The 23,677-nt window shown below is 34.3% G+C and overlaps 1 protein-coding gene across 6 annotated transcripts in view; it reads left to right on the top strand.

Moving 5' to 3' along the window:
- The window catches only part of DMD (dystrophin), a 2,143,628-nt gene that overhangs the window by 209,487 nt on the left and 1,910,464 nt on the right, over nucleotides 1-23,677 (top strand). The gene's annotated exons all lie outside the window — the stretch shown is intronic.

Below are 23,677 nucleotides of genomic sequence, written 5' to 3' on the forward strand. Positions count from 1 at the left end.
AGCAAAGCATGCTAAGAAAGCTCAAAGGGTAAAAGTAGTAGTATATTGTTGTAGATAAGTAGATCGACATAAATGGAGGGAAAGTTAATGTTGAAAAGTGATGCAACACACAAGGACAAATAGACAAGTTGGCTTGGTTAATGTAATATCCAAGATGCAAGCAAAGCCACACTGTGATGGCTTAGCAAACCTAATTGCAAGGGACTTTTGAGGACAGCATATCAGGTTATCACATGCCAAAAATATTTCATTTCAGAGACGTTCGTTTTCTTATTAATTTTATCACTAATCCATTCATTTTCAAAATGTATTTCAGGATTTTGCATCAGGTCGACTTTAAAACTTCCATGCAGATGAAGGTTTCTTTTCCTTGCACTGAGTAAGGCAGTCTGTCCTATTCTGTGCTTAAGAGTGAGGCAAGCTTTTGTTGACTCCGCAAACAGGATTATTAAATAACCAATTACTATTCAGACTGTGTTACATTCCTTAAAATTACTCAAGCAAGAGTCTTGAACTTATTCAACCTAAACACATCTGATATCCTCGGTGAAGTAGGGTATGTAAATTAGAGAGCTTTGACTTTACCAGTGTGGAATCTGGCATACTTTTTCTCCTTAGGACTCCATGACTAATAACCTGCATTGTCCAAATTTCAAGAGTGGTCAGGTCTCCAGTGGTAAGCTTGTTTCCTTGTTTCTGCTGCTTTTTTGTTCCATAATATAATATATGATGGTACAAAGGCATTTTTACAGGCAAATTTCAGCAAGTTGAGATAAATCCTTTCAAAATGGATTTTCTTTCCATATTCCATTAGGGTATGATTCCTAGAAATGTTTCATGTGACATCCTAGAAATGTTTCAATGTGACATTCTAGAAATGTTTCCATGATTAAAAAAAAGAAAAATCAGATTCTCAGTGATGTGAGGAAGTTATAGAAGAACTAGGTAATATTTTTGTAATCAGGACACATGGGAGGAGTTACAACTGCCATGCTTATTGTGTGCCTTTGAGGCAATCATTCATCCTCAGCAGGCCTCAGTTTTCACATCTGAAGAAGAGTAGATCTTAAATGTTCTCACCACACACCCATGCATACACAAAATAATAACTATGGGAGGTGATGGATGTGTTAACTAACCTAGTTGTGTTAATCACTTCACAATATGTACATGTAACAAGTCATCACATTGTACACCTTAAACTTACATAATGTTACATGTCAATTATATCTCAACACAGCTGGAATAAGTGAAAAACTGACAGAATAATTATATTTTCCTGACTATTTTCAGTAATTTCAGGAATCAAATAAGATAGAATATATAAAGGTAAAAAAGTAAAATGTAATGATAAATATGAGTTACTTTTAATAACAGTGTTTTTAATAAGTGTGTAACCAAAATTCTTGGTCCAAGGCCTTTACCTGATTAGCTGTGTAATTCTCAAATCTACCATGTTTCCCCGAAAATAAGACCTAGCCGGACTATCAGCTCTAATGCATCTTTTGGAGCAAAAATTAATATAAGACACGGTATTATGCTAATATATTATATTATATTATATTATTATATAAGACTTGGTCTTATATAAGACCTGGTATTATGTTTTATATTATATTATATTATATTATATTATATTATATTATACTGGGTATTATATTAAAATAAGACTGGGTCTTATATTAATTTTGGCTCCAAAAGACACATTAGAGCTGATGGTCCGGCTAGGTCTTATTTTCGGGGAAGCATGGTAGTAGAATTTCTCTTAAATTGAGAGAAATATGAATCATCTCAGAATACTATATTGAGTATGCACTTTTAATGGTTTGAGGTGTATTTTCTTTATCTATATTCTCAGCGTAAATTATTTTTTTCTCCTGCCTGCGCCAATTCACTCATTCTCTTGTCTTCCTAGGCTCATTCTCCCTTTCTGGAATCTTCTCCCTCTCCTCAGTTTGGTTCTAAAGCTTTCCCATCTTCAGAAATCCATTCAAGTATTATAGCTGCCACAACACTTTCTCTAGCTGCTTGAAACCTAGCTTCATTCTGTGCATTTTTGTTACACGTAATCATTTCTACCCAGTTCTCTATTTAATTGCTTGCTAATTATTTCCTGTGGATTTTCTCTGATTTCTCGGTAACTTTTTATAAAGTTCTTGAGAGCAAGTGCTATCTTTTGTATTCCTTTTAAATACCTCAGTAGTTATTCTTCATGTGTTTGATTCATTGTTTACAAAACCATAAGCACCAGATAATGTTTTAAACACTATGTGACTAATCTTGTGTTCACAGAAATGTTTCCTTTGATGACCGTGTATATTTATCATATTTATTGGCAGTTTAAGCACAATCCACAAAAGGAACATCCCTCTATACTGTAATGCCTTTTGTTTGAGAGATTCCCCTCATACACTTGCATTAAAAGGAAAAATTCTATCCCCTTGTCTATGATGGAAAATTGGGTCATTTGGGGCTTTGACTGCACTATCATTTATTCTAGTTTTCTGTCGCTTAACTTCCATAAAAACTAAATATATGTGGAATGAATATCTCAAGAGAAAGTAAAAAATTAGCTTTCGTCATCTATAGATTTTTTTTATTTTTGCTAAAAATAATATGGTTGTTTTTGTTTGTCTTATTAACTTACTCAACAAATATTTAGTAATAAGCGTGAATGAGAAAAGGCATGTTCTCATGATATAGTCGTTGTTAATACTGAGGTAGTGTCTTCCTATATATTTTCAGTGCTCATACTAACTGAAAGTGTATGCTTGGACCTATCGATTCCTGAATATCCAAATGAGGCTGATTGTTTTGTTCCAAATATTTACAATTTTCCTAAGTGGTTGCTATTAAGATACAGAGTCTTTAGGAGAACTTGATGACCTGGGGGGCCAGGTTTGGCCTAATGAACACCAATGTATGTCCTTTGTCTGATCATTGTTCCCTAAGAACTGGAATCTGGGGATGTTAAGGCTGTTCTCTCGCACAGTGAATTATCAAAGTGTTAAACACAGACTCTATTAATAAAACAGAAATTCTACTTTTTGGATGAGCTACTATTACGCATCTATGAAAATACAATATTATTTATGCAGGGATAATAATGGCCTCTACATTTTAATTTTAAGTTCAACTTGTTAAAATAAATTTGAGTTAGCAGGCTCTTATGTTACTTGTTTTCTTTTCTCGTTTTCTGTTTATACTCCTCTGGTGTGATCTGAACTTTCATTTTAACAAGCTTACTATACAAGAAACTTTGCTTTTCAAAATAATGAGTACTAGAGGCAACTGGAGATGGAAATACAAAATGCTAACATGCTAAAGGGCTTTAACTTGTACCTACACATTTCTTGGAGTCGTATTTAAATTGTGTTTTCAGGATTATACAGGCATATATTCCCATTACACAATAATATGAGGTTGACAATATTATGGAAAAACAAATAGTGTACTTTATTTTGTTTTTTTTTAAAAACTTTTATTTAAGTGTGTTTTTCCAGGACCCGTCAGCTCCAAGTAGTTATTTCAATCTAGTTGTAGAGGGCACAGCTCACAGGGGCCCATGTGGGGATTCAACCCGCAAACTGGCTGTTAAGAACACCTCGCTCTAACAAACTGAGCTAACCGGCCGCCCCTAGTGTACTTTAAATGTCTAAAATATATTTTGTTTTGATTACGTTTCATAAATTATATTGCATTTATAGCATAACCTATGTCTTACTGTTTTGGGGTATAAATATAAAGACTAACGTCATCATTGGCAAGTTATTCATCCACCTGTGAGAGTGTCTACAGTTTATTCATTCTAAAACATTTAATAGTCTGTGAGAGATAATTTTCTTTTCTCATTACATTATACAGGTATCATGTTGAAATGCAATATGTACATGTGACAACTGATCTTTGGGGAAAAAAAAGTCCATGAATCACTCCTGTAACATTTGGGATTAAATTCATTAACCAAAATAATACCACGGTTCATCTTTTAAATTTTGCTTTCTTAGCATCTGGTCCTTAGTCTGGCTAATTGCATTCTAATGGCTTTGTGTTACAACAGATGCTAGAAGATTTTTTTTTTCCAAGAATGATAATTTTGTTTCATATTTTGGAATACCTGCTTTGCAACTGTCATTCCCATTTACTAGACCCGGAGGAAGATCAAACCTGTTTCTTTTTTCATTTGAAAAGTATTAAAAGCTCAACTTTGTTCAAAGATCAAAAACTCTATATACTTTTCACATTAAAAGCTATTTTTTCCAAATTAGTGTGTTGAGTACTACACTTCTGGTTCTTAGATCAAAAGTAATGATTAGCCATAAAATGACTAGTATAGCGAACAGTGCCTAGCTGATTTCTTTTGTGTGTGTGTGTGCAATTAATACTCTTACTCTTAAATGTTGAATAAATTAATATGTTATTGGAGTATACAATGGGCTCATTTCTTACGGTGAATATAATAAAGTCTTACGAGGAAGAGTCCATTTTTAGGATAATAAATAGATAATCATGACTCAGGCAGACTATGATCAAATTACACTATAAGGATTATAATGATCCTGCCTTCATCATATTTTACCAAAATCTTATTTTTTCACTTGAATGGGATAGGCTGATGCACTTCCAGTTATGTTGCAAATTTGTTATTATTGCTGAAAAAGCCTATTTTCTTCCTGAAGCAATTATCGATTAATGTCTTTGACATTAAAAAGCAGCACCGCTTTATGAAATCTCTTTAAAATTTTCTGAATTTAAAAATAGGTTCTGGATAGGAAAGTTGAAAACAGATTCCTTATTTTAATTCTGTAATAGTGAAACTTATTATATTGTATTTTGTACATGTTATATAATTATATCTATGTTGCAAATGTGTGAGATGTTTGTTTTATATAGGTGCTTTTTGTACTAATATATAGAGTTGTATTATTGTTGGAATTGTGTCATTAAAATACATCGAGAGAACTGATGTTTGTCATTTTGCTTCATCCTCTAGTTTGATTAAATTGAACAGAATAGTAAGTCACCTATAGCTATATCAAATGTTATGCTAAAAAATAAAACAGCAGAAAGATGAAAAATTGATCATAGATTATTGGTTTATACTGTATCAGGCTTCAGGCTATTAGGAAACAGCCCACTGATAGACTCGTTTTCTTCCATAAGTTTTGGACAGGGTTCTTAATATAATAAAGAAATAGCCACGAGTCATGAAACGGAGGATTTTTTTTTTCTCACCTTCATTATCTAATAGTGAAATGCCCTTCAATGTGTCACTTAAAATCATTGATGTCAGAGTCGCCCATTTGAAAGGCTGAAATGAGAGATGCTCCCCTTCTCCCATCCTCAGAACATGATGTAGAGACTGCTTAGATTCTGTGGTTAGAGGATAAAGCTCCATGTGAAGTGACATTGAATATGAGGACCTTTAGCAGCATCCCATGGTTGTCTATTGATTTAAGGGGAAGTACAGAAAAATACAATAAACACAGTTTGCTTAGTCACAGATGCTTTTTAATTTCAATTTTCAAGCTTCTATGTCTAAGCAAAAGACTATACATAGCACCATGTGCGGCAGCCGCTGATGAAAGTGTCGAATTTGTTCATGTGGTGTGATGTGATAAGAGCAGTGATAAAATCAGCATCCAAACCTTCAAAAGGGATTAAATATATGGTGATGGAAAGAGAACTGACTCTGGGTAGTGAACACACAAGGTGATACATAGATGATGTATTATAGAATTGTACACCTGAAACCTATGTAACTTCACGAACAATTGTCACCCTAATAAACTTCAATTAAAAAAAAAAAAAAAAACCCCAGTTCAACCACCAATCACGAAACTTCTTGGAGCACTTGGATTGTGCCAGTGGTTCTGATTAGTAATAAAGACACAGCGATGAACACATCAAAACCCTGCCCTTAAAGCCATACAGTCAAATTGCAGGGCTCTTAATCTGGAGGAAAAAAATTGCATTTTTATTTTCACTCCCCTCTAATTGAAAATTAGGATTTTTTCCACAATTATGAAGATAGACATGCTGTAGTATTAGCAGTATCTGTGTTATCAGTAATTTTATATCAAGTCCTAGTTGTGGATATTTTGAAAGATCAGTTATATTAACCACTACTTTGAATTGATATTAATTAGTATACCTTCAATTAGTATATTAATAATCACATTTCTATATTTAATATTTGATAACTATATTATAATATAATTAATTTCCTTTGTATGCCTATGTGATTTTCCTTTTTATTTTATGCACTTAAAAACATTCTGGGAAGTGTTCCATATGCTTTATTTACCAGATGCTAAAGGGATCCATGGCACAAAAATAGTTAACACCATTTCTAGAAGAGACACAGGCAAATGTGTATAATACCATGGTCTAGAACAATAATAGGAACATGTACCACATGCTGTGAAATTGCGTATGGCTACCCCAGGCGCGAGACCTGGAAAGGTGGTATTTGATTTGGTCTTGAAGCAAGTGTAATTGTTTTACTAGTGGTAACATGTGAGAGAGGACATTCTGGCAAAGAGAAAAGTAGGTGCAAAATTACCTCATGGGAATGTCCAGGGTCAGGGAACAGAGAGCAGCTTAGTGTGACAATGTAAAAACATTTCTATTTCTTTATGATTTGGGGGCATCCTACCCTGTTTCCCCAAAAATAAGACCTAGCCGGACAATTAGCTCTAATGTGTCTTTTGGAGCAAAAATTAATATAAGACCGGGTATTTATATTATATTATATTATATTATCTTATATTATATTATATGATGACCTGGTTTTGTATTATAGTAGGATAAGTCCGGGTCTTATATTAATTTTTGCTCCAAAAGACGCATTAGAGCTGATTGTCTGGCTAGGCCTTATTTTCGGGGAAACACAGTATGCTGTTTACATTTCTCAATGTGCGGAATGCTATTTCCCAAGTTATTTTTATTAATCATTAATAAGGAGAAACTATTCTCTGGCTTTTTATTTTAACTGACCATATTTTATAAAGAGTAACATCATAGACAACAGCAGGAAACATCAAAGAAGAGATCAAAGCTGTGTCAGCTTTTTAAAGCTCTTGTTATTTCAATCAACATCTACCTGTAAGGAGGGAAAATGAATCTGTTTCACCTTCCCACTTTATCATCATGTTTTCAGATAATGATCAGTCACTTTTATGGCCTGTGGGCCATAATTGGCTACCACTAAATCTCAAGAGACTGAACCACATAACTGGGTACTTTTTTAAACACCCACAGGATTGTTCATCAGTTACAATGGTGAAAGCAGCTTTATTTGCCATGTTCAGACTTCCTGAACTTGTGTTTAATCTGGCTTTCTGGGAGAAATGTCGATGTTACTATCTAGATTATAATGAAGGGCATTCTGAGAAGTAGGTATGATTTTAAGGAACTAAAGAAACAGTAACCTGAAAGACACGCTAATGGACTTAGTCTATTTAAACTGTTCCCTTCTTCTAGACAATATTGCTTTACATTCCTTGTTGGGTGAGAAGGTTCATTTCTTTGTCTTCTCTTTTCTTTTTTTTTAAATCTTATTTCATTGTGATAAGAACACTTTATATGAGATTTACTCTCTTAACAAAATTTTAAGAGTACAATGCAATATTGTTAACTCTATTGTTGTACAGCAAATCTCCAGAACTTACTCATCTTGCCTAACTGAAGCTTTATGCCCATTGATTAGCAACTCCAAATTTCCCCTTTCCCTCAGAGCATGGCAACCACCATTCTTCTCTTTGATTCTGATTTGACTATTATAGATACCTCATCTAAGTGGAATCATGTAGTACTTGTCTTTCTGTAACTGACTTGTTGCATTTAACAATATTCTCCAGGTACATCCATGTTGTATCAAATGGCAGGCTTTCTTTCCTTTTATAAGGCTGAATAATATTCATGTGTGTGTGCGTGTGTGTGTGTGTGTGTGTGTGTTCACGTTTTCTTTATCCATTCTTTTGTCAATGAACCTTTAGGTTGTTTCCACATCTTGGCTGTTGTGAATAGTGAGAATAGTGATGCTGTTAACATGGGAGTATAGATATCTCTTCGAAATCCTGATTTCAGTTCTTTTAAATACCTAGAAGTGGGATTGATGGGTCGTAAAGTAGCTCTATTTTTCATATTTTGAGGAACCTCCATATTGTTTTCCAGAGCAGCTGCCCCATTTTGTGTTCCCACCAACAGTGTACAAGGATTCCAATTTCTCCATATCCTTACTAAGACGTGTTTTTAGTTTCCTTGATAGTAGCCATCCTGACAGGTGTGAGGTGATATCTCATTGTGCTTTTCATTTGCATTTCCTTGATGCTGAGTGATGTTGAGCATGTTTTTATATACCTTTTGGCCATTTGTATGTCTTCTTTGCAGAAATATTTATTGAAGTTCTTTGCCCATGTTTTAATTGGGTTCTTAGTTTTTTTGCTATTGAATTGTAGTTGTACCTTATATATTTTGGAGACTAGCTCCGTATCAGATACATGGTGTGCAAATATTTTCTCCCATTCCGTAGCGTTCACTTCTTAAAAAACTCTTCGAATAATTCTCTTTGAGGCTCTTATTACTGACCTTGATCTGCACAGACCTAAATGGACACTAGATAACCAATCTAAAATTACATTTGAAACTTGATATTTATGCATAATTTCCAAAAAATAGGCACGGGCATATTTTTAAAAGTGATTGAAGTGAGGAAACAATATTCTAGAACGAAGTATAACAAATCAAAATATATAACACACTAACCTGCGGTCAAATAGGCCATAATTAAATTCATTTATATCATTGCAAGTACAAATTGATATGTACCTGCTTTATTAAATTTATAACCTGCCAATAAAATTGATAATATATCATGAATATACTTTTAAGATTATCAGCATTAAAATTTCACAGACTTAGGTATAAACCACTTCTTAAATGTGTAATTCTATATAATTTCTAAACTATCTGAGCTTCGATTTTCTTATCTGCAAAGTTGAACCGAAAAAAAAAAAACAAAACTAATAGAACTAACATAGCAACTAATTGTACCAAAATGTGTGATTGGTAGTTTTAAGCACTTCGGAAATGGTAGTTCCAATTACTTACTGTCATTAATGAAAATTTATTAGTTCTAGTGTTGTTAAAACAGTATATTGTTGATAAAATACCTAGCATAATTTTGCTTCTTCTAAGTCAATCAACTTGGCCTTCTTCCTTTACTTTCCTATAAACAGCTTTTTAAAAAAGTCATCATAGTCTATCAATAAAAATGTTAATTTATTAAATTTAGAGATTAATTTCAATTAAGGAAAAATGTTTCCAGATCAAAAAATATACTTTGAGATTCATGTGCCTTTAAATTCATCATTAATTTCTAAAGACTCTGGAACTATGACATGAACACAGTAATTCGAGATTTTGGTGAATGAATGAATGATTTTTCAGGAACTTGACTCTCCTCCATACAATTAATGCTTCCTTTTTTAAAAAATTAAATTTAATAGGATGACAATGGTTAGTAAAATTACATAAGTTTCAAGTGTACAATTCTGTTAGTACATCATCTATATATCACATTGTGTGTTCACCAAACAGAGTCAGTTCTCCTTCCATCACCATATATTTGACCCCCTTTACCCTCTTCTACCACCTCCCTCCCCCCTTACCCTCTGGTAACCACTAAACTGTTGTCTGTGTCTGAGTTTTTGTTTCTTTGTTTTTCTTGTTCCTTTGTTGCTTTCAGTTTTATATCCCACATATGAGTGAAGTCATATGCTTCTTGACTTTTTCTTTCTGAATTATTTCACTTAGCATAATAATCTCAGGATCCATCCCTGTTGTTCCAAATGTCAGTATTTCATCTTATGGCAGAATAGTATTCCATCGTGTATGTATACCGCATCATCTTTATCCAGTCATCTATCGAAGGACATTTTGGTTGTTTCCATGTCTTGGCCACTGTAAACAGTACTGCAATGATCATCAAAGTACGTATATCTTTACGGATAAATGTTTTCAGATGTCTTGGGTAGATACCCAGGAGAGGGACTGCTGGGTCATGTGGTAATTCTAGTCTTAATTTTTTGGGGAACCTCCACACTGCCTTCCATAGCGGCTGCACCAGTCTGCATTCCCACCAACAGTGTATGAGGGTTCCTTTTTCTCCACAGCCTCTCCAACACTTGTTATTATTTGACTTGTTGATGATAGCCATTCTAAGTGGTGTGAGGTGGTATCATTGTGGCTTTGATTTGCATTTCCTGATAGCTAGTGAAGCTGAACATTTTTTCATATATCTGTTGGCAGTTGGCCGTTTGTATGTCTTCTTGGGAGAAGTTTCTGTTCAGGTCCTCTGCCAATTTTTTACTTGGATTGTTTGGTTTTGTTGTTGTTGATGAGTTGTACAAGTTCTTTATATATTTTGGATATTAGCCCCTTATCAGAGGCATTGTTTGCAAATATCTTCTCTCATTTGGTTGTTTGCTTCTTTGTTGTTGTTTTTTATTATTGGGGAATATTGGGGAACAGTGTATTTTTCCAGAGCCCATCAGCTCCAAGTCATTGTCCTTCAATCTAGTTGTGGAGGGCGCAGCTCAGCTTCAAGTCCAGTTGCCTTTTTCAATCTTAGTTGCAGGGGGTGCAGCCCACCATCCCATGTGGGAATTGAACGGGCAACCTGGTTGTTAAGAGCTCTTGCTCTAACCAACTGAGCAATCCGGCTGCCCGTCTGGCAGCTCAGCTGCAGCTCATTGTCTTCAGTCTAGTTGTGGAGGGCGCAGCTCACTGGCCCAAGTGAGAATTCAACCAGCAACCCCATTATTCAGACCTCGCGCTCTAACCAACTGAGCCATCTGGCCACCCTTGCCTCTTTGTTTTGTTGATAGTTTCTTTTGCTGTGCAGAAGCTTTTAATACAGTCCCATTCATTTATTTTAGCTTCTATTTCCCTTGCCTTTGGAGTCAAATTCTTAAAATCCTCTTTGAACCCAAGGTCCATAAATTTAGTACCTATGCTTTCTTCTATGAAGTTTACTGTTTCAGGTCTTATGTTTAGGTCTTTGATCCATTTTGAGTAAATTTTGGTACATGGTGACAAGTAGAAGTCTAGTTTTATTTTTTTGCACACCACTGTCCAATTTTCCCAGCACCGTTTATTCAAGTGGCTTTCTTTTCTCCATTATATGTTTTTGACTCCTTTGTCAAAAATTAATTGCCCATATACATGGGTTTGCTTCTGGGTTTTCAGTTCTATCCCATTGGTCTATGTGTCTGTTTTTCTGCCAATACCATGATGTTTTGATTATTGTTGCTCTGTAGTACAAGCTGAAGTCAGGGAGTGTGATATCTCCAGCCTTGTTCTTTGTTCTTAGGATTGCTTTGGCTGTTCGGGGTCTTGTGTGGTTCCATACAAACTGATGATTTTTATTCTATTTCTTTAAAAAATGCCATTGGAATTTTTATGTGGATTAAATCTGTATATTACCTTGGGTAATATGGCCATTTTAACTATGTTTATTCTTCCAATACATGAACACGGAATGTCTTTCCATTTCTTTGTCTCTTCTTTTAAAAATATCTTACAGTTTTTAGTGTATAAATCCGTCATTTAATGCTTCCTTTAAACATGTTACAAATTCTGTTGCTTTGTTCTCATTTATATTATAAATGCAATTTTGTTATCTTGCATATGAGTCACCATGCATAAATTCATAGTGAGTATTGGGTTTTAAATAATCATTATAGTGGAATTTATGCTTACTCTTGTGTCACTTACCTAAGTTAGAGTTTATCCATTTCTAAATTTTAAAAGCTGCTGATTTAAATTTCATATCTCTACTCCCATATACTATTTCCACATCTCCTGCTGCCTTTGTAATAAACTTTGTTAACTTTGTCTTGACAGCAATTGTTATTTATTCCTGCCCCCTCTTCATTCTTAATGCTTCAACTTCTTTCTGAAAGCTTTCCCTTTGATGCATTATGAGTTAATTCCTGCTTGTACTGTGGCATCTACCCGACTTCCACAAAACCTTTTAGCCATTTGCTGCAGTAAATGGAAAACTTCCATAGCATGACAGGATGTAGGCTGGAAACATGACCACTCAGAAAACAACGAACTGTCTCGAAATCTGTATTGCTCTCTCAATTTCACGGCCTCAAGTAACTAGATAATTTTACATTTTTAATGCCTGTGAGCTCTAACAGTATCTTATAACCAGCTAAAATCTCTGTTAGAAGTGAGTAGGGAGAAATATCTGGAGTAACAGTTAATGATATTGGGGGAGCTAGGTGAAGACAGACAACATGTTCAGAATATCATAAGAGTAACTCATAGATACAGACAACAGTTTAGTGGTTACCAGAGGGTAAGGGGGGTGGGGGGTGGGAGATGAGGGTAAGGGGGATCAAATATATGGTGATGGAAGGAGAACTGACTCTGGGTGGCGAACACACAATGGGATTTATAGATGATGTAATACAGAACTGTACACCTGAAATGTATGTAACTTTACTAACAATTGTCACCCTAATAAGCTTTAATTTAAAAACAAAACAAAGAAAAAAAATAATAATAATGAGGATAAGAGAATAGAGAGGAAATCAATAAGGAGGAGCACTTCTGAATGTTTATATTTTGGCTTTAGACGATTCCTGGCAAATAAGTTAATGAAAAATATTTCATAGAATAAATATTTTCTAAGCATTTACTATGTACAATTTCCTGAGCAATGTGACTATAAGATTACAAACTTCCTCCCCTTAGAATAGACACTTTTAAATGTTGCAATTAGAGCTATGGGTATGGCTTTAAAATAATATTTAGGTATTGTTCATTTTGGTTGAGCAGAAGGAGCAGTTTAATCATTGTAATTAAATTGGTTACTTTGTGTACCTATACGTATCTCTGATGATGAGAAGGATATTCACATTTGAGGATGAAAAGTGGATTCTGGTCTCTAACTTGAGAGTGTTCACACAGTCTTTAAGTATAACCACTATTTTATATTAAGATTGATATTTCCCTGGGCTGTGTATCTTACCCAGTTTTATAAATTTGCTTTTCCTACATGAGTCTCTGTAATTGAATTAAGAATGGTTCGGTTCCTATACGTAAAAGTTTTATTCAAATACAAAACCACTATGCTATTTAAAAATATAAATCACATATAGTTCTACGCTAAAATAAAACCTTATTTAGGTGGGCTGACTCATTTAGAATTTATATAATATAACCAGATTCTAGGAGAAAGTTTACCTGTGAAAGAAGTCTGTCAAGTAAATCAATATTCTATTCCTGATTGAAGAAATTATGTAAACTCTTAATGGGTACTATCAATTCTTTTGCCAAGAACTATTGATATTCTTCTCTTAAATTACACTCATTTATATTGTTCCCTTGAGGACATAATTAATCATCAGTTTGGATAACCTAATATGGACTATCATTCTGTTCTTAGGGGGAAAAATGAAAGAAATAATGATTTGCTATTTAAGATTTTTCATTATTTTTGTCATTTCTTAAACTAGCCTTAATTACAAAAGTTTTACTATGAAAACACATTTTCTGCAATGCTCTTTCAGTGATTCCTTACATTTCTGAGTTTATGTTTTTACAAATTATAGCGCAGAATAAAACAAGGCATAAGTAATTATAGTTTTCTATGAGTCAGTTATGGAAATACATTGAACACTCTAAAACTAAAACAGCTTTAAAAGAAATTAAGGTGCAGAATTCATAGGAATTCAGGCCATATTTGATGTGATGCTAGAAGAATATCTTACTGAGAATTAATATTACTGAATTTTTAATTATATGCTATGTTTTAACAGATATCATTAATTACTTACCAAACAGCGTCATTCCGTGTCCTTTCCAAAAGAACTCTTGATTTTGTTCAGATATCCATCCACACTATTTGGCAGTAATCTTCAAGGGAGATAAGACCCTAACCCCTTGTCACAGGAAGTGACTCACAGTCCATTTATTGCATTTATGTTTTCCCATACCTCTTGCCATTTATAGGTTTAGGTATGAAATGGGCCAATAAAACGTGAGGCAAGTTTTTCTTACCAATGAAAAAGGTTCACTTAACAAGTAAATGGTTGTGCTTCAGTTCAAAATATCTGTATATCTATATAAGATATATATCTTGATTACATATGAATTACATATATATTACATATATATGAATTACATATATACACATATACATATATGAATTACATATATATATATATATATATATATATATATATATATATATATATATATATATAATTTAAAATGTAGAATGTCCACTGATTCGTTTATGATTAAATAAGTATTTACTGAAGTCTTATTAGTCAGTTAGATGAAATGGATTCTGGATCTGAACTGGTTAGTATACAATGTATAGTAACACATTTTAGTTAAATAGATTAGGCGTTCACAAAACTGAATTATTAGTATCTATTCTCTCACTTTGGGAAGACTTTAATTTTAGCATTAAATGTAATACTTTGGTGTTTTTAAAATAAAATCTCCCTTTCTAAGAAGTTATTTGATTAGAAAAATATTTGAGAAGTTATTTTATGAGAAAATTTGATGAGGGAAAATTTTAACTGTACAAGCAGTTAATTAGAACTTTGTCAAATAGCATTGTCTTTAAGTCCTTGAAATCCAATACATTATACTCAGTGAAGTGTAACACCTAAGTTTTTTAAGTAGAATATTAAAAGAAAAACGTTAGTCTTCTGGGATAATATTCCTTCTTTGGGGGTTTCTTACATAGAAAAATATAATAGTATGCTATTGAACACATCACATTTTCTGAAAATTATATTTAAAAGAATTTTTTTTTAATTTTAGAACTAATTCAAGGAAGTAGTAGAGGGAGTATTCTTTTATTTCAAAGAGAAAAAACTGCCTATTTTCACACGCAAGAAGCTCGAACTACATTAAATATGACACTTAGAAATAGCCTATGAAATCCCATGAATCTAGAGAACTATGGTTATTTTACTGTCTTAGAAAAGTTTAGGAAGTTTGAACTTCAAGTTTTAACTTTAAATAGTTTGGTATAAATTTTGAAAACCTTCTGGAAAAGTTTAATCAAAGTAGAAAGATACTTTGAGTACTAAAATGATGGAAAAATAAATTCATATCATCTGAAACCTCTTCAATTACCTTAATTTGAGACTCTTTAAAAATAAACAGGTTTACAACATTGTTGATTATATCCCCCATACTGTATTTCATATCCCTATGACTATATCGTGTCTGCTAATTTCCACTTTTTAATCCCTTCACCTTACCCCCACCATCCCCATCTAGGAACCAACAGGTTTTTTTTCCCTGTATCTCTGAGTCTATTTCTGTTTTGTTTGCTCATTTATTCTGTTCTTTAGATTCCACATATAAGTGAGATCATAGGGTATTTGTCTTTCTCGGTCTGACTTATTTCACTTAGCATAATATTCTCAAGGTTCATCCATGTTGTTGCAAATGGTAAGATTTCGTAAGGTGCCATATGGGCACTGGACTTACCAAGGGGATCACTTTATAGACTGTGTAGATGCCTGACCAATGTGCTGTACACCTGAAGCTGCAGTAGAATAATATTGTATGTCGATTCTAAGAATATATATGTTATATATATAATATATATAGTCAGGAGAAGTGGAGTATAGCATAAGCAAGATAGTCAGTGGTATTGTAACAGTTAATGTAATATGTCAGAGGGGTAGTAGCTTGAGGGAGGGGGTTTATCACTTTGTGCGGGGTGTAAATGTATAGTATGTTGCTTTGTACACCTGAAACTAATTAAAAAAACATACTGAAATAAAATAAACAGGTTTACTGAAACAGAAAAGAAAAATCAACCGTGTGAGTATAACCGAAGGAAAGAAACAAAGAGGGAGGGAGGGAGGGAGGGAAAGAAAGGAAGGAAGGAAGGAAGGAAAGAAGGAAGGAAGGAAGGAAGGAAGGAAGGAAGGAAGGAAGGAAGGAAGGAAAACCTGTGAGATGATACAGTTTTTTCATGTTTATCATTTACTTCCTCAGTTTAGAAAACGGAATAAACATTAATTATAATAGATCAGGCTCTGTGCATTCAGGGCACATTTTCACATTAAATCTTTCTAACAGCCATTTGAAGTAGTTTTTATTACCCCTATTTGATTGATTAAGATACTAGGCTTCATGGAAATTAATTTACACAAGATTTTACAGTTACTAAGTGGCAGAATCTAGACTTAAATCCAAATCTGATCTAAAACCTACATATTTTCAGTATCGTGAGACTCAATAAATATACATTTACCAGTGGAGTCCAAATTACAAGAAATATTTTGGACAAAGGAGGGAGGGGGGCATGAGTCTGAGATTTCAAAGGAAATAAGCAACTTACAGGTAGTTGAGGAAGAGCGGAACATACTTGCCAGGTAAATTTTGCTAGGCAACCCAGAAACAATGGGAGACGGGGTGATCTTGTTAACCGGCCCCTCTTGGCACCTTCTTACCCCCCATACTTAATTCAAATTAGATGACGGTGAATAAGCTAAGATTTCAGAATCACATCTTTTCATCTCAACCTCTTGGGCAGGAAAGGGTGGGGAGGGTCAAATGATTTTTTGAGTCTTTTGTTTCTTAATAACCAGCTTAAAATCAATATCCTAGAAGGCAGTTTTAGCGCGGCAAAACTTTGGTCCCCTTCACAATTTGAATGTGCTGTCCTATATTGTAGGTAAAATCATACAAGCAAACCAGAATAAATAAGTAAATAAGTTCCTCTTAGTGACAGTGATAAGTGTTGCTCAGATAGTGTTATCAAAGGGAACATTCTCCAATAGAAATGTTTTGTATCTGCAATGACCAATACAGCAGTCAGTTGTCACATTTGACTGTTAAGCCCTTGAAAGGTGACTAGTGTGACCGAGAAACTGAATTTTAAAATGTACCTAATTTTCATCAATTAAAATTCTAATTGCCTTATAAGTGGATACTGTTTTAGACCACACAGGGTAAGAAGATAGTGAAGGTGATAATGTGAAAATTTTAAGTACTCAAGACAGCTAATTATTACCAGGCAAATTTCACTGGGTGATCACTGTTTGGTAATAATTCTATAGTGACATCTAAATAATTTATTTCTGTCTCTCTTTCAAGAGGAATAGGAGAGGAGATAACAAAACATAGTCAACCCAGAGCATAAACTTTTAGATGTTTGGTAATGAAATGCAACTGGACCTATTTGAGATAGTCATTGTTTCACTATTTTGGATCAGGAATTGGTTATAGAGAACTTCGTTTAATTTTTTTTTTTTTTCTATTTGGAGCAGTCTAAAATACCTGTGCTAATGGATTGGGAGGTTTTTTTAAAGGAAGTTTTTTCAGTACTGTGTTCACCTAGGAAATCTCTGAGGTGATAAAATTCAAAAAATTATAGTTCATGACATTTTTTTCACATAAACAGCTTATTTTCTCCACTAATACATGAGATTCTTGCGAACCAGTATTGTTATCTACATTTTGGGGATTCCTTATAGTTCTTAGAGTATGTAGAATTGTTCTGAGACCAAAGTAGGTAATTTCTTATAATTTTGACTCTACTGGTAAGTGTATATTTATTGAGTCTCAGGATATTGAAAATGCCAGACATTATCATTTATTTATGGATCTTTCTGTATTTTACTGTCTCATATGCCCTGAACTAAGGCAGCTGAGAAGGGTCACTTGTGTACTTGCGATTTGTGTGGTTCCTTGGTTGTAAATTTTCTCTGGTAACTAAAAAACATTGTCTCCAGAATATAGCATGGCTTAAAACAGCACGGTGTCCTCTGAAACATTTTAACTTACCGATTTAAAAAAGAAAAAAGAAAAAAACATACTAAGTTAGCATTATTTTGAAATACAGCTTTTAGTTTACCTACCTCTCTAAAAATCTCTAAAGCCAGAGAACAAATTAAAACATGCATTCACAGAGCTTCCTTGTTCATCTATTTATTTTATGTCTCTCAAAAATTCTAGAAGTAGTCATGTCTGATTTAGCACCCCTTGGAGGCACCATAAATTTGAAGCTGTTAAAATAGCTTACAGATTTATACAAGATTTCCATGATCTATCCAGTCTTCTCTTTTGGATATCATGTAAATGTTTGTGACAAGTAAATTGTGACTGATTTCTAACAATCTGTCAGCATTTGAGATGGCTTGGAAAGCATTCAGTGCAAAAGTTGATGCTGTTATTTGTGCTCCATATGTTTCTTTAAGAGGAAAACAAAATTTCTGAAAATAGGAAAATTTAAATGTGATAGGTTTATGTCCTGGAGGTAGTGAAAATAGCCCTAAAATTTGCTGATACCCAAGTTTCTGCACTAATGGAAAGAGAAGTTTAAAAAAAAAGAAAAGAAACCCACAAAACAGTTATCACTTCATTGCATTACCACTCTTGGTACTTGATACAAATTGGATGTAAATCAGTGAACAGCCTGTAAACACAACTTGAGAGATGAGTTATACTGATAGCGTACCTTTTAAGTTCCCTTGAAACTGTTCTGCTTGCCTGAGAAAACCATAACAAGGGATATAAAGAGATTGTTTTAATATGTCGAGTGATTTGTTTACATGAAAAACTACATTCCCATAAAAGGCTGATCTAGAAATGCTAACATTTATGTTGCTCACTATTTCTGTGTACCCACATCGCCGGTGTGACTGTTGCTTGATTTGGCAGAAGTCATGAAATTTTAAAAAGCAGTTGCATGAGCAAATATATTCATTATCAATATGTACATATTTGCCGTTTAGCGAGTCATTTGCTTTTGTTTAAATATTTAAAACTTTTGTGTGTGTGTGTGTTGTACATATTAGGGTTCTATATAATTTTTTAAAGTTTACATATTTGTATGACCATATGTATGTGTACGAAGCAAAAATTTAATTACCTTAACAAAAAATAAAGACATGCGTATTTTGCATATACTACTATGTATTAAGTACTTAGTTTATTGATCGTCAAAAACCAAATTTAGTTTTGTAATAAAGTCTAACACAAAATTGGAACACATTGTTTTCATTTGAAGTATTTTATCTATTTAAAACTTCTGGCTGCCTCTTTAGCCTGAAATCTATCTTACTTTCCCCAGAATGCCCTTGACACTAGCCACACAAAATTTCTTGCTTTTTCTTAAATACATTGTACAATTTCATATAGTGTAACACATGCATATATCTCTGCCAGGGTCACCCTTCCTCCCCATATCTCCTCCTCCTTGATATTTCTTCTAGTCTGATATACGGTCCACTTTGTCTGATTCCCTTGCTCTGCCATCTTGAGACTTATCTAGTCATGCTGAAAGTATTGGTTTGTCTCTCTCAAAAAACTGTAAGTTCATTAATGGGAGAATCTGGGACTATGTTCGTAGCTCCCAAACCTTGCACAGGGCCTGGTATAGACTGGTTAGACTGGTTAGGGTTGTTGAATGAATGAAGAAATGAACAGAATGATAACTGCTTTCTACAGGTGATTATGTGTAAAGAAAACTTTAAATGATCAACCTTTATATGAGCAAAAGGTGCTTGTTAAGATTGCAGTTAAATCTGAATATGAAGATGGTACTCCGTTAGGGATAATGCACTTAACACATTTTTGATGTTTCTTTTATGAAAGCAAACCATCATGTAATCAGGGTCTGCAAACATTTCCTTTAAGGTGTGTGTAAACTCATGGCAAATTTATGTTGCTTCAAATTTTTGATGATCTAAACTTTCATAAAAATTCAACATAGCATTTGAAATCCATTGTAAAACATTAATGTTTTATCGATTTTATTAAAATATGTAGGGCTTTATTATTTATATATGTGTAATGATCAAAACTGAAGGCCATTCAAGGTTATGACATAGTTTATAGTATCCCACTTATTATCTGCACCTTTCCATAGCCAACAGGAAATAAAAGTTTGGTTCTGACTAATTTTCCTTGTTTTATATTATTTCCATCAAAACATATTACAATGGAGTAAAACAATCGTTCCACCCTTTTATAATACTTTAATTCCAATACTTGTTTTTTTCTACTGTCTTCCACAAAGATTTAGGGACATTTTCTTTAATAACATGTGCAACAAAATTAATGACAAAGAAGTAGAAAAATCATGGAATGGAGCCATACGAGTATACGTATGCAGATTTAAGGACTGATGTTTCAGCTCATTCATTCAAATATGTGTTGAACACCTAGTACTTAAAAGGTACTAGTTGATGGCATATGATGATGTGGGGACAGAGCCAGGAGTGCAGTTTTCAGGCTCTCGGCCTCACGTGGAAAGGTGCTGGCTCGGGTAGTAAATGGCCATCAGCTGTGAGTGGATGGCCATCAGCTGTAAACAGTGAGCCATTGGGCACTAATATAACTGCTGTGGCTATGCTAGCAGCAAATGGGGGGCTAGGAAGAAGATGGTGGCTGAGTTAGCAAGCGCGGATGGCAGTTAGGATGGCAGGTTGCGGACAGTGTGGCTCCTGCTTCCTGTGTCTCCAACCCAGCCGCCAGCAAGAATATAGTGGTATGACTCCCCTACCTATGGCTCCGTGGATGTTCCTTTTTGACCTCACCGTGTCCTGTGTTCTTATGTGGGGAGCGGGAGCAGAGACCCCGCAGGCCGCCCCGCATGACACAAGGCGCAGCGAGCAGGGTCCCCCGCATGACTCCCCACACAACAGATGATAAGAAAACAAACACCAACAATAAGACGAAAGCTACAAACATGGTATCTATTCTCATGGAATTTATGGTCAATAGAAATGACACACAGTCAGGATTCTATGAATATTTCCAACAAGAAGTAGCTCATTTCCAAAAGAGCGTATCACAAACAAATCTCGTGCAGACCGTAAAATCAGGGTGAGCATCCATTAGGAATTGACTCTGGAGCTATGATCTAATAAATGAATGAATAGTAGTTAAATGAGGGGAGCTGAGGGAAGCCCACTCTATTGGAGTAAAGAAAGAGCTTATGGTAAGAATGAACAGAAATAAGACCGGGATGACTAAATCTAAGACAATGATCGTACTACAAGAGGGTGAAGAACTAGGCAGGAACCTTTCCATGCAGGGATCTTATAGGCCATGCTGAATATCCTCAGGATTTAGATAACTACCTTAAGGTGTCAGGGAGGGGGAGGATTCCCGGCCCCTTTCTTAAATTCTTGTGGTTGGGCTAATAAAATTGACACAAGACCAGATTAACAGGGGAAAAAACAACAACAATTTGATACATGTGCGTGGGAGAATCATAAATGATGGTCAGGGAAATGATGAACCAGCCAATGTTTTATACTTTTTAGATAAACAATAAATTTGTGAAGCACTGACGTGACAAAAAAAAAAGTGCTCATTTTAGAAAGGAATCTGGGTCATTGTTAGTGAGGAATCTAAACGAAGTTTGGGCTTAGGTAGTAAATTAGCAAAGGGGTAACAAGGTTTGTTTATATAGGCTCCTTGGGCCCTGGATTTTATTTTTTTTAACTCTAGCGATCAGGGTATCTCCCAGTGCAGGGAGGGTACCTTTCATGGGGGAGATTTATTTCCTGGTTTCCAGGAGACATGGGAGGGTCAACGTGTCTTTCTGGCATAGGCTGCTTGTCAAAGAACTTTAAAGTAATCAATAAGCCATTGTGGGATATTTTGGAGGTGGCTTGCCCCGTGCAATAGGAAGCTCTTTGAAAAGTTGTCAGTAAAAGATGAGTTGATGATATTCATGTATCAAACTGTTCCTTCCAGGTGAGGTGTTGAGAAGGTACTGAAGGGGGCAGAAGCAGAAACAGGAAAGCTTCTCTGGTGCTTTTATGTTCATTCAAGATAAAGAGGATGGCGGCTTGGATTAAAGGGGGTAGCTAAGATGGTGACTAGTTGGCTTCATATTTCATTCTGAGACCCCTGGTGACCACCAAAGAGACTGGCAAATAAGGTCAATTCTAAAATTCTTTTCTTCAGAGAAGAGAAATTTCTTCAGGAAAAGGGAATTCTTTCCTATAATTCTTTCCTATATCTACATCTACAGAAAGAAATGTCTTACATGTGAATTTATTTTATATATATATGTATATATATATACATATATAATATGTATCTCCAAAAAAATGCATACACTTTTTTTATTAAATTTATTGGGGTGACAATTGTTAGTAAAATTACATAGATTTCAGGTGTGCAATTCTGTATCACATCATCTATAAATTACATTATGTGTTCACCATCCAGAGTCAGTTCTCCTTCCATCACCACATATTTGATCCCCCTTACCCTCATCATACACATTTTAAGAAAGGAAAATACTATTAAAATTGTAATACTCGATATATACCTATAACAAAAGATAAATACAAGTCACATTTGACTTCTGCAATTACAAGAGGTGCTCAAAGTGGTTACCATCAGCGTCCAGACACTTCTGATTACGGTGAACTACTACTGCTTGAGCAATGTTGACCAAAGTGTCCACTTGTATACATTTTTTTGGCACCCTCTGTGTGTGTATATATATGATATATGTTTTTGGCTTGAAATTCAATCATTAGAGATAGCCTTTACTCAAGTAGTATACAAAATCGTAATAATGATAATAATAAAGATTTGTGACTAAAAAGAAATATCACGTATTAAACTATATATAGTATATGTATACTATATATAGTTTGACATATTCTAATATATGAAACTCACATAGGCAATACTTGTAGATAAATGCGTGCATGTTATTATGGGTAACTATACATAGAATATAGAGGTAGGTGGGTATGGCTGGGGATGTAAATGTAGTGGTAGCTAAATTTTCACAAGGCTTGTGAGGTCTTCTATAATTTAAGCAAACAAATTCCATTTCTTGCAGATCTCATTTCCTCCAGGTTGAGTGAAAAAAATCAATTTCTTAAAATGAACATGGTTTACAAGCTTTGTGGTTATCACTTGCTTTGTGGTTAAAGGTTACATCAGTGGAAGATTAAACAGTAACTTTGTATTTCCATGGTTGACTATCTTATGAATTTTTATGGTTTGCACTTAAGTAAAGTCATGTGCCACTTAACAGGGATATGTTCTGAGAAATGTGTCGTTAGGTGAATATAATAGAGTGTACTTACGCAAACCTAGATCATATAGCCTACTCACACCTAGGCTGTATGGTATAGCTTATTGTTCCTGGGCTATGAGCCTGTACAGCAGGTTGCTGTGCAAAACGACATGAGATGAAATCAAACAGAAGAGAAAATGATGCAATTAAGACACGCAGTAAACAGGAGATGTATGACGCTGCTGTAAGACAGCAAACTATTTTACAGCAAACATTTTTTTTATAAGTAAAAAGAATACACTTTAAAATAAAGATAATAATTATAGTATAGTAAATATGTAAGCCAGTAACTTAGTCGTTTACTATCATTATCAAGTCTTATGTACTATACATAATTGCACATGCTATACTCTTATGTGACTGACAGTACAGTAAGTTTGTTTACATCAGTATCACCACAAACACATAAGTAATGCGTTGCACTGCAATCTTAAGATGACTATGATATTATTAGGTGATAGGAAATTTTCAAGTCCATTCTAATGTTATGGGACCACTATTGTATACATACATTATACAATATATAATTGTGTCCATTGTTGCCCGAAATGTCATGCTGTG

Source organism: Rhinolophus ferrumequinum, chromosome X (genome assembly GCF_004115265.2).
Source record: "Rhinolophus ferrumequinum isolate MPI-CBG mRhiFer1 chromosome X, mRhiFer1_v1.p, whole genome shotgun sequence".
NCBI classification, from domain to species: domain Eukaryota; kingdom Metazoa; phylum Chordata; class Mammalia; order Chiroptera; family Rhinolophidae; genus Rhinolophus; species Rhinolophus ferrumequinum.